Source organism: Pezoporus flaviventris, unplaced genomic scaffold, assembly GCF_033815535.1.
Source record: "Pezoporus flaviventris isolate CSIRO_AGI_PZ_B2104156 unplaced genomic scaffold, CSIRO_AGI_Pfla_v1 ptg000031l, whole genome shotgun sequence".
Taxonomy (NCBI): Eukaryota; Metazoa; Chordata; class Aves; order Psittaciformes; family Psittacidae; genus Pezoporus; species Pezoporus flaviventris.
The window spans coordinates 66,644,673-66,656,954 of record NW_026892579.1 but is presented as its reverse complement, the minus strand read 5'-3'; the positions used below and the strand labels follow the sequence as shown (position 1 = coordinate 66,656,954).

General features: G+C 42.1%; 1 long non-coding RNA gene across 1 annotated transcript in view; it reads right to left on the bottom strand.

Annotated features, from left to right (window-relative positions):
- LOC133273518 (uncharacterized) overlaps positions 1-12,282 on the bottom strand; it is a 148,347-nt gene that overhangs the window by 60,824 nt on the left and 75,241 nt on the right. The window contains exon 3 of the long non-coding RNA XR_009744862.1: positions 1,181-1,354. This is a non-coding gene — a long non-coding RNA (uncharacterized LOC133273518). The remainder of the gene's footprint in view (positions 1-1,180; positions 1,355-12,282) is intronic.

Genomic DNA, 12,282 nt, shown 5'->3' with positions numbered 1-12,282 from the left:
AGCTATTTAATAACATTAGAGTAAAACTTGATTATACACTCCTGCTTCCTTAGTCCTCTGGCACAGATTCTTACTAGCATAAAAGCATGTTATGGCACTGAAGAAGGTAGTGGCATGTTAATCAGCAAAGCAGAGGGTCTGAATCATTGTGTCCTAGAAATCACACACTGTTTCCAGCATATATTTACAAGCATAAAGGTTCAGAGACTGACACGTGCCCATGAGTATGTTCATGTCATAGCAACGGAGACCTTTCAGGGTGACCATTCCCCATGGGAAAAAAAACTCTGCAGAAAGCCAATGTGCCACTTTTGTGTGACTCTGAGGTCTTTGCAGGAACACATGTTGTACACAGGCTTTGAGGCCTCAGAACAGGGATGAGCATCACACAGTTCACGAGTGACACACCAAAACCAAGAAGTAGTAATTCACACAGTACTCATTCCAGACCACTGGCCAAGTACCATTCACCTCAACTGAGCCAAACATCTGGACACATTGCTACATATTATGAACCAGATCCATATAGGTTCCGAAGCACCACTTGCTATTGATTTTGCTAAGTGAGATACCCAGATAACTGAAGAGCCATGCCGCTGTGTGTTTGGACTCTCAACCTACCGAGAGAGCCTTTATAAAGCTGAAGTTATTGGACATGAGCTTCTTCTTGAGTAGAAAGGGTGTCCTCCTAAGCATCTGGTGTTCATTTACTGAGGGCAATTAAGTAAGAATTCATCACCCCTCCCTCCCATTCACTCTTATCTCCCAGCCCTTCCTCATAGTGCTGCTATTCCTCTCATTTCAGACAACACAGTAAGGCACCTCAGCCCTGGTGCAGAGTGAGACAGAAGCTATATTGCGATGCTTTGGTGGGTGAACACCTCCTCCAAATCACAGCTCAAAACAGCAATATGTCCTCTGACATGGGCCAGGTCAGGCAGGAAAGCACCAGCTCCCCTCAAAGCCTCATTCACACTTAATTTGAGTTCACTCCTTCCCATGAGTGCTGCACCAAGGCCAAGCTACACACCAAAAGCATGATGTATTGCATAAGGAACTTGCCATAAGTAGAATATAACTCCTTTCTGGAATCTGCTCAGGTTATGGGCACACAATCAAATGCAATCAACACACAGCAGCTAAACAAGTCAGCACCTGTCAGCTGGGCCTCTAAACCTACCTCTGGAAGCGCCTTTATGTTCCACCCAGAAGCGGATTATGGAAAGGGCCATGCAGTGAAAGATGCTGCCTTCACCCCTGCTTGATTTGGCTGTTCACCACCCTGCTGCTGCGAGATGCCACCTTCACGTTTCAGCTGGCAAATCCATATCTGTGAGCGCTCTCATTTGCTCAACTGAAAAGAAAAAGAGGAGAAAAAGAACATAAAAATCAGATGGCTTCGTTAAAACAGCTCCGAACTAAGTTGGCTGCAGTAGCACTGAAGTGCAGAAGGACTGTTTTTCTCCCCAGACAGCTGGTGAAGCTGGTTAGGGTGATAACCTCCAGGACATCAGTGGTAGCAAATAGCTGGGAGGAAATTAAGCTGTTTGTACTGTACTCCTCTGGAATAGCTCCAGCCCACCCGGGCTGACAAGAAAAGCTGCTACCTTAACTCCCAGTGGAGAGGGCCTCAGTTTCAGTCAGTATTCTCAATAAATGAGAAAAAGAACATGCAAGTAAAACCAGGCAGGTTCCTTAAACAAAGACTACGACTCATTTTAAGTCACGTTGCCCAATCCTATTGATCATTATAGACACTTACATGTACTAGAAATCTACTAGAGTTTTCCTGTTTTGTTTCTTTACTTCAATACAAACCCAAGAACTCTCTCCCACAGTAGCTAGATATTTCCTGAAATAACACCAGTGGTGGCTATTTTACTCAGCAGGTTCCTTTATCACCGTGGAGCAGGGAAGTTGACAGGCTTTGTATCTGAAATGTAATTAGCTGGTGGGAATACAGTCATAATGAAAGCAAAAGTTACATTATTGCAACCATGTGATTGTTTGCTCTTTCAAACAGGAGTAAAAAGTGAATTCCAAGGTATGTGTTTGGGCGACTTATTCAATCAATGTCCTCAGAGTTCCTACGTGTCTGTTAAGGGGAGGTTTAGATCAGGTTTCTGTCTGAAAGCTTTTAAGGCCTCAAAAGAAGAAATGAATGATGAGAAATGACTCATGCCATCGGGCCTGAGTCCCCTTACAGTCCGTTCAGGGTTCATCCAGATTAACAGAGAAGCAGCTCTCCCTTAAATGCAAATGTAGAGATTTACAGACCCTTCAAAGCACAAAAAATAAGCTAATTTCTTCATTAACAAAAGGCTTTCATTTTCTAAGCTAAATTCTGTCAGCAAATACATTTGTAGGGCAAGCCCCAAACATGCTGAAATGCAGCACAGTCTGATGTTGAGGTTGAGGCACAATAAAACAGTGTTTAGGATACAACTGGGCCGTGATCTCCTGTTAGTCACAGGGAGAAGAAAATGAAAAGGAAGAAAACTGATAAAGGAAAGAGCAGTTTGTTCCAGAGAACTGTAGTTTGCTCTGTAAACACTTATAGCTCCATGTGACAGACACAGCACTTATCAACCCATGTTGGGGAGTGGTATATATTAACAGCAGTCAAGTCCTGCCTCCCAGATCCCTGGGATCCTTCTTTCCTAGATGCTTTTGACGCTTCTTCTCAAAACAAGTATTTTGTCATCAGGTTCTCCACCTATTGATGGCATCTTTCCAGGAAAAGGAGGGGAAATTCTCCTTCATTCATATAGCCTCTTTAGCAGGAATAAAGCAGTGTACTGGAATAACAGCAGTTCTAGGAACTCCATGGAGATATATGAAATCGTATGGCAGGGAAGGTCCCTGAGACACAAAGGACACAGTAAAAGAGACTCCAGCAACCTACTCCAGTGATGCTACAACCTCCCTGACCAGGAAAGCTTTCTTCATATCCAGCTTCAATCTTGCTACACTTCAGTCCCATTGCTTTGTCCGCAACAGATAGGGAGAGCAGACTTCTCCATCCATGAAAAGAACAATCACACTCCCTTCCAGACAGCTTTGCCTCAGGCTCAGTAACCCATTTCTATTAATCTTCATGGGCCACATTTTCTGAAGTTCTGATTATTCTCCTTGTTCTCCTCTAAACTGCATCCAACTGATCCAAATCTTTCCCCAATTACACTGCCCCAAATAGGATGAAAGGCTCCAGCTGGGGCCTTCAGAGAAACGAGAAATCAATGCAACCTCTTGTAAATGTTCCCCAAGAGCTGTTACCCAGGCACTAAAACTGAAGAGGGATATAAACAAGGTCCTTTCTACAAAATACTGTGTTAAACAAGTTCCTGTGTTCCCCCAAATCCAACAGCAAACTGAAAGTGGTCCTTGTTGGAATGACACAGCTGGCACTGTGTCATTCCATCATATTCCCATGTTCCTTGCTCCCCATTTCCTACCACCAGCAGCAATATAACCAGGCAAAGGGAAGAGGAATGCACCTTTTAGTTTCTGTGTATCTAGGTGTCCTAAACATATCCAGGAAGAAGTGGGTCAAAGCATTAGAGTCCATGTTGAAGCAAGAGAAGTCTAAGTTAAGCAGAAGCAAATCTGTCCTTAATAGTGTTCTGGTGCAGCAAATAAACCCCCCAAAAAAACTTGACACAGGAAAAATCAGCCACAAGTTTAGGAAAAGTTAATAACTACAATTTAGCCATGAAGATACAAACCCTGTATCAGCATCCCTGTTCTCTGCATTGATGCTGATGTTATTTTAATATCATGCTGTCTTCTGGGAATGACATTATCATTGGGCCAGTTGGTTGCAAATAGAACAAGCAATCGAGATCAAGAGGGAGCACATTTTCTTTCCATCTCCCTTTGCAGCAATGCTTAGGAATAATTTCAAATTTGGTGGAAGACTCCAAATGTTTTACTGGCTTTGGCAGGTGCCAAGTTTGCCAATGCACCTCTCCCCATCCCCTTGCCCTGTACAGGAACTGTGACTCTATGGGCTGCAACACATAGAGTCATATGGGCTGCAACCCAGCATCAACTGCAACCAGTAACTCTGAGGAGATGATGGCTGCGTTTTGAAGTTCGACCAGTGGCCTTCACATAACCCTTTTGAAGCTATTTGTTCAGGCTGTTGCAGACTCAGGGAGTCACTTTTACAATTACTTCCATGTTTTCCTTGTGGTCACAGACATGGTGAGAACATGTTGGTATAAAGAGGTGTGAGACACACTGGATTGCGAGGACGTTCATGAGCTGATCTATAGAGAAGCCAGCACAGATCCAATAAGATGTGGATTTCCAGACAGCAGCCTAAGTAACACAACTGCTGGTAGTAGTAACACCAGTGAAAGGTGTTTTAATTCTGACCATTGAAATCAGTGCACTGAAAAGTACAGTGAATTAGCATCACACTGTAATCTAATGTAGCAAGCTGTGATCACTCACAGGACCATCCCTTACTTCTGACAGAACAATTAGCACACGAAATGCTCCTTTCCTGATCCACAAGTGCTGCTTAAGCCTCTCAACAACTTGTGTTGAATGTGCACTCAACAATTACGGATAACTGGTGAGTAAAAAGTGTAGAAATCAGTGGTCAACACACTGGCGTTTGGTATTTTCTGCTGTCGCTCTATCCAGTTAATTAGGAACTATTTCTTAATGAGTGGACTTCCAAACTGGTGTTATTCTTAAACCCTTTGAAGTAAAAGTAGGTCTCGATCTGCCTATTTTATATTTGTTTTTCCCTTTTCCTTAAATCAGCAAATCCGCTCTTGCTGATTTTAAGAGGCATATGGTTCTTAATCCAGCGGTGTGTGAATGACGGCAGTAAATGGCTTTGAAAGTGCCTCAAAAGCCAAAATATGGAAATTTCCCCCCCACCCCCAAGAGAGTAGGATGAGGAGTCATTATTTTTGTGATTGCAGAGAACACTGCCCGAGTGTTCCGAGGCTGCGTGTGTGTAATTGTTTGTCTCTTCCTCACTTTGAAGTGTTCCCCCTTTTTTAACTGTAAAACCTCAGACGCACTCAAGGACAGCTTCCACAGCTTGGTCAAGAACACCAGCACATCTACATATTCACTAAGTCATAAATCTTCTATACTTTGGCTATGCATATATGACACATGACCCTTATTTCTCCCTTGTGGTTGCACTCGGAGAGACAATAGAGGTCTGCTAAAGCACACAGCTTGCCTCTTAGGTAATATTTCATATGTATCTCTTTACAACTACCAACACATCAAGGTAACTGAGCTGCAGTCTGGGAGGGGAATTTAACCATAATTGTCTTAAATTGTCTAATTTGGATAAAATGAGCAAGAAAATTCCCTCAGCTATTTGTTAGTATAATAATGTCATCTATATGTTTCTTGCCTTGTGGTATTCTGTTTTGTAAAGGGGAATGAACTCTACTCTGAATCCTTTGGATATTCAGTTCGATCTGTCTGTCAGACATTAATTAGTTTCATAGCAATCTCTCACTGCTGTCTCGTGGAAAGACAGCAAGACTGAAAAATAAGCCAGGATGACAAAGGGAGAGCTTGACTTGCTTCTGACCAAAGAAATCTGCCATTAAGAAAAGGTTCAGAACTCAGATCTGAAGCTCCTTTGCCTGCCTTGTGGGAGTACAGACGATTGGATTAAAACATTAACAGGTTGCTATTATACACAAAAAGTCATCTTTTCAAAGAGTGCTCTATTTGCTCATTTATTTACATGTACATAAACAAGTGGAGAGAGGGAGATTTTCAGAGCAGAGCACTGGAACTCAACCATGCGACTCTTGCTAATGACAGCGGCTGTTAGGCAGCCAAAACGCTGAATGAGGTTTCCAAATTAACCTTAAAATAACATTATGGAGGCCTCAGTAGCAGCTCTGCAGTTAAATCCATATTAAAATTTGCACTCGGAGCATCACTAATGTCCCAGGATTTCCTGCTCAAATTACTCTGCCTCATCTCCCTATTTTACATACTGAGGTCTAATTCTCTGCTTTGGAACAGCATTTGTTAGCGCTGGTACAAAGCATATGTGCAGCACCAGCAGAAAAGTGCTACAGCAGAGCAGAGAGTCATGTCCTAACGCTCCAGGAGACAAGGGAATTTGTTCCTGTATATTTAAATACATTAACTTTCACTCAGAAAGAAAATTTAACCTGTCCCATTAAAAACCCTGGAGCTCAGACTCCCATCCTGTGTCAGGTAATAGCAGTGAGGAATCCCATGCCCTAAGTCTCACATACACATCTTTGTAGATATTTTGAAGATGGGCCTTTTGACATCTATTTTTAACATAAATTAACCTCCCTTTCATCATTAGTTATCTCCAGCTCCAGCAGACAAGATCAACCTTTAGTTGAAGATAGCGCATTCCCTTTGCAGCAGCGCCCAGCCTTCTCCTCACTGCCCCCTCTGAATTTCAGCACTGACATGGAATGTACCTCCCCACATTTGTGCTTCTGTACACAAGGATCATTTCAAAGATGGTAAAATGTGGGATTTCTCCAAACTATACCATCTTCCTATTGTTGTCCATATATATGGCCTGCTGAACTATCCATATCATTTTCTCTCGGGTACCAGCCCATGCTTGCCTCCCAATGTCATCACTGCCTCAGTCGCCCGGGTGCTCCACACTAGTGAAAAGTTCCACTTCCGCTTATGTCACATGCTGCTGTGCTATTTCTTCAATGACTTGGTGGTTCCTTCCTTCTACACCTTATCCCTCATCAGTGCCTGAAGCTCTGAAGATAAATCAATTTTATTTAGATTGCTAAATACAGACCATTGGAGTTTTTTGAGGCATTTCATCCCCAGGGTGTTTTAAGGAACAAGAAGGAAGACCAGGGCTTTCTCAATCTACTGCAGAGAAATAGTGAAATGGCCTGGCAGTACACAGCCTGGAATACATTCCTCCAGAGAGGGACTCGGCAGAGAACAGATCTATCATCTCATTCTCCCTCCAAAAACAAAGCAACAGGAGAAATCTTGGTCTGCTCAAAGCACGGGTGCAGAGACAAGGTCATTGATTCTTTTCCCTTAGCTTAGAACAACTCAAGATAGGGTTGTGTAGAGATCTAAGGTTGTTTGGAGACAGGGCTGGAAGCTACAAAAAGGGAACAGGAGGCACACAAGCATTGGGTATGAACCTCATCTGCTGTCCATTGGCATGCTGATACCTAGAGGAAGACTGCTCAATAGCCATCAGCCTTATGAAACAACTGATGAATTGACAGTTTTGTAATATCTAACCAAATTACAAAGCTTTTAAATTTAGTACAGAAGTGGTGCCTACCCACTGAGAAGAGAGAAATGAAAGTGACACCAAACTGAATGTTACATTTATCTTATCTGAGTTACATCTATTTTATCTTACGTGAAGCTAAAGCCAAAACAGGCAAACTGACACACTCACCAGCACACTACTGGATAAAACACCTACTGATTTGTATGGTAGACACAGCTAATGCAGTGTGTCAGTACAGCTTATTCCAGGTGTCCAGAGTGAAATACACTGTCCTAGCAGAGATGCAAATCTTGATATTAAAATAGCCATTTGAAACATCATAGTGAAGGCTTGGGCAGTTGTGCTACCAGATGCAGGGCAGAAATGACACTTCAAGCTTAAGCACTTTGTACCCTAACAGATGAAATGGTGAGCAAAAGTAGCAAGATTGGTCAAGGTGGATGGTTTAGTTAAAAGATCTTCCTTATGATTCACCAAAGAGATCTGATAAAACCTGCAGTTTTGAAACACTCATTAAAGGCTGCTTGCTGTCTTACAAATTCCTTGTAGAAGCATCCCTCATTCTCCAACATAATACTACAATGAATCCCATGACCCTTTCTGCTTATCCTTAACTGTAAAATAATGGTAAAATAATTAAAAGTGAGATTACACTAAAATATGAAGAACACACCAGATTCCTTGCTCACCTTTTAAAATACCTTTGTGTTTCAACATTTTCAATGTTAGTTCCTCTGACCTCTGATAGATAGCAATGAGACATTGTAAGGCAGCTTGCAGCAATGCAGCCACACTAACATGCCATTTACAAACACATTTTAGCTTACCACAGAAGAGAGATGGAGCAGCTGGGGAAGAGCTTCCTTGTCAGGAGAAGGAAGTCAGCCTTCAAAATATATCAGTTGCTTTGCCACTCTGAACCCTAAATCAGGTTTGGGGGACAGGGCATTGGGTGTTTGTGAGAACTGCTGGTTTCATTCCAGCTAAACATGATATGGAAAATATCGCTTTACTTGATTTATATCCAGTGCCTCTCCTTGAATGAAATTTAAATCTCATTTATTTGGAAAAAATCACTGACAACTGCAGTACAGCTACAGTTTTTTAAATGGGATGCTGAAAGAGAGGTTCTGAAATCCATACATTTCTGCTGAGCCTGGCACTTACACCAGAGCATCTCCTGGGCCAAAACACATCAGACCACATTTCAGAGGGTCGTTTTCTGCTATTGCCAACCCATGAGGTACAGTAAGAATACCAGAACTGTAGGAAAAGCAAGTTACAGTAGTTTCTCCAACAGATTGTTTCATGGTCTGGGTAAAGATACACTTGATTTCATCCAAACTGGTTCACACATTTTCTTAATAAGTACTTGTGTCAAATGTTTCAGTTGTCAGAATATTCACCTCTGAGCCTGAACATGTAAGTACAAGTCCACACATTAGTTTATCCATCAATATACTGTCTGTATTTTTGTCTATGCATTCCTAAAGTGCCCATCACCCTGATGCATAGGTGCCAGTTTGAATTCTCACCCCATGTTAGTTTGACAGCGCTGTCATCGGGGAAGACAGAGCTGTACTGTGCTTCAAGTAAAACACGAAACCATGGCTACTTCTGTCCATCTCTGGTAGTTACTCTGAAGCTGGTGGCTCCCCTTCAAGAGAAGTAGCAGGTAAAATCCTGTTTGGGTCACTGTTCCCTTCTGCAATAAAACAGGTTATAAATCTCAAGCCTGGACAAAAATCTTCCTGATGGCAGATTGGCAGATGGCTCACATGGCAAGCCTGCTATCAAGGTCTTAGGGAGACTGCTCAGTATGAGAGAAACAACATATATAGACAAAATCTATTCTGTTCTTTATTCTACACAAATGCTAAGCAAGGAGAACGCCCTCTTAACAGAATGGTCTGTCCTCGTGTTCAGATAGCACCTAGAAGAGATCTGAAATAGCAGCTCTTATAGCATCAGCACCATTTTAATGGCTGAAAGCAGAATTAAAAGCCAAGCTTTGCTTCCAGGTGCAGACAGATGTCTGATGTGAAGATATTGGCTGTCTCTTACCAAAAGTGACAGGCATTTTTGGTAAGGCTTTTCTTAACAGATGGCAAAACTCAGGTCCTACTGATTATAGCAGGATCTGAAAGCATTCGTTGCACAGCAGGATCAGGCCCAAATGCGGGTCTGAACACCAGGTTTCCTCCACATTGTTAAGAAAAGGTATTGGTGTGAAAAGGATGCTCAGACACTAAGCATCAGATTCAGATAAAAAAGACCAACAACCCTTTACGGTATATTGTGATGTTTTCTTTTGTATACTGTATCAATGACTGTGTGGTATGCTCACTAAAAACCAGCCCTTGGTAATTGTCAGGGAACTTCATTCTGAGTGCAGGCTCTACTGGAAATTAATTGCTTCAGTGCAATCTGAACCACATCATAAATGTCATGTAGAAGTTGCAGGGAGTGAGGAGGCAATGACAGCTCTATCCGCACTGTTTCATTTAAAGGTGGGTAAAACACACTGCGACAGAAGTGCTCTTCATCAATAATTTAGTCCGCAGTGTAAAGCCAAGTCTTGCCAAAGATGCCAGGGGAGCAGCTACCTCCCTGGTTTTAATGACACCAGCAGGGAGGGGTTGAGGGGCCAGCTCAAATCAACATTCATTGCACATCTGGGCATGTCGGCAGATGAAGATATCGAGGACTGAGCTGACAGGACAAAGGGTTGAAAAAAGAAGTGTAACCTAGAAAACCTTTACTTTGAATTCTTTGTATAAATTCAAGGGGGATGACAGTTCCTAAGGTCATCTTACATAATAAAACTACAGTGATCTACATAGAGAATTTTAACTCTTTCCACTACATAATCAAAGAAAACGGCAAGTTAAGTTTATATGATTCACTTTATGAATGTAAAATGCAGAATCCTTAATTCCTTGAAAAAGAACTATTTTAATGAGCAGAATGTTAACATTTATATGCCTGACTTCATCGTAATAACCCTAATTATAGTACCACGGAAGACCCACTGTACTGGAGGGTCACTGGAGTTCCTATTATAACCCTGATCTTAGGGGAGTTTAATGCCATTGCCATTTCGCAGTGTTATCAGCTCAAACTTGCCATGCAGGTTAGCACTGGTTTACTCCTCCTTAAAATTACTGGTTTATAGCAGTTTACTTTGGTTCTTACACAGCTTCTGCTTGCCAAAACTAAGAGGTTTTACTGCTTTTATGGCAGTCTCTACACAAAAGCCTATCTACTCCCTCTGAAGAGAATATGACATTCAGGTGCAACGATACCGATACATCACCACACCAAAGTACCATACTGTCACCCTAGGAGGTCACAAAGCCTTGTAGTTACAACATGGCTGAAGCTATCCTGGTTTGCAGCATCACTGTGGTTCTGCCAGAGCTTTTAGGCAGTAATCTTTCATTCTAAGTTATACACTGGACACCCGTGTTTTGGCTGAGTGGGTGATGACTCTATAATCTTTACATGGTGGGATGGAATACCAATGCTGTGGAAGGCAAATGGGGGCAGACAGCCTCAATCTTACTGCTATATTAGCTACAGGTTATAAAACAGCAAAGGGTTGAACTGCCGTCTCAATCTGTAAAGCAAATTCCTTTTGTTCAGACAAGAGCAGCATCAAAACCCAACCACTTCCACCTCCCATGTAGGCAGAGAACGTTTCCCAAATCAAATTTTGCCTCTGCAATAGTAATAACCCCCACCTCTGGCAGGTTAACAGTAAATGATTTAACATCACAGTTCCCCGAGCTATAGCTGAAGGCTATTGAACGGGTATAATTGTTTTTAGCTTGTCCAATAAAATTATGCAGATAATTTGCTTCTTATTTTCCTCTCACAGATCCTTTTTGATGGAATATTAGGGGCTTTCCATGATCTTCAAAAGCCCCAAGTAATGTAGACCACACCAGAGCTGTGCTCAGAACATAAGTTTCATCCATGATAACTTCATTGAGGACTGCTGCAGGTTTTACTCCCAGTGGGGGTCATATGGGAAGGCGACAAACAAAGAAGTCGGGGGAATACAGTAGGGGGCATCTCTCCTAATTGCATCTGACATTTCACTTTCCTTTCCTCGCCATCAGAAGGTACAAAGTGAGCAATGCACTTCTTAATAATAATGTTAAAATGCTAATGGCACCAGAAGAGCCCTCAGAAAGTGCTGCAGAAGAGGTATAACATTTACATTCTGGAAAAGTTAAACAGTACATGTAGACAGATCATCGCTGACTCAGGCAATGATTTCCAAGAGGGGACTTGAACAAGAGTAGGTCATAATAATTGTATTTGTTGTCTGGGAGTAGAAAAAAACCTGTAATCCTTCCTACATCCATTCTCAGAAAGGAAGATGCTTGTGCTTATTCCACCCTGCTGTGCCTTTCTCTGGAGGCCCGGCTTTTCATTAGGGAAAATGCAGTGACACACTAGGAATAGCCTCCCAACTGATATATTTTTCTCTCCACATAACATCGCAGGTTCTAGCTCACTGCAAGCTGCCAAACCAAACCCCATATTGTCACAGCATGCCCTGTACCGAGCATCACCAAGAGGAACTCATCCTTCCACTCTCTTATGTGCTCCCCAACACCGGGAGAACAGATGATGCTACATGGTCAGTGGTTCTTCTCAAGGTTAGTGTTTATGATGATGGATTAAAAGGAAAGATGATAATTATCTGAAAAACAAAACAGATCAGTAGTGTGGATAGCTCTTTAAAAGCTTCCAAATGGCACTGTTCACTGCAAAAGTGAGATTTACTAAGAAAGGTCATTCAGAAGCCTGTTCCAGTGTTGTTTCTTTGCTCGCTTTTGGGAAGAAGCCTGAATTTTAAAGCAATAGGAAACTGAAGCTGCACTTCTTCCCCTGCTGAATTGCAGAAAACCAGGAGCCCTAATTATAATAAACTCAGATAATAATAGAGGCCTGCATTACTAATGTGCACACAGAGAGATTAAACTAAGGGTGTGCATGAGCACCAGAAA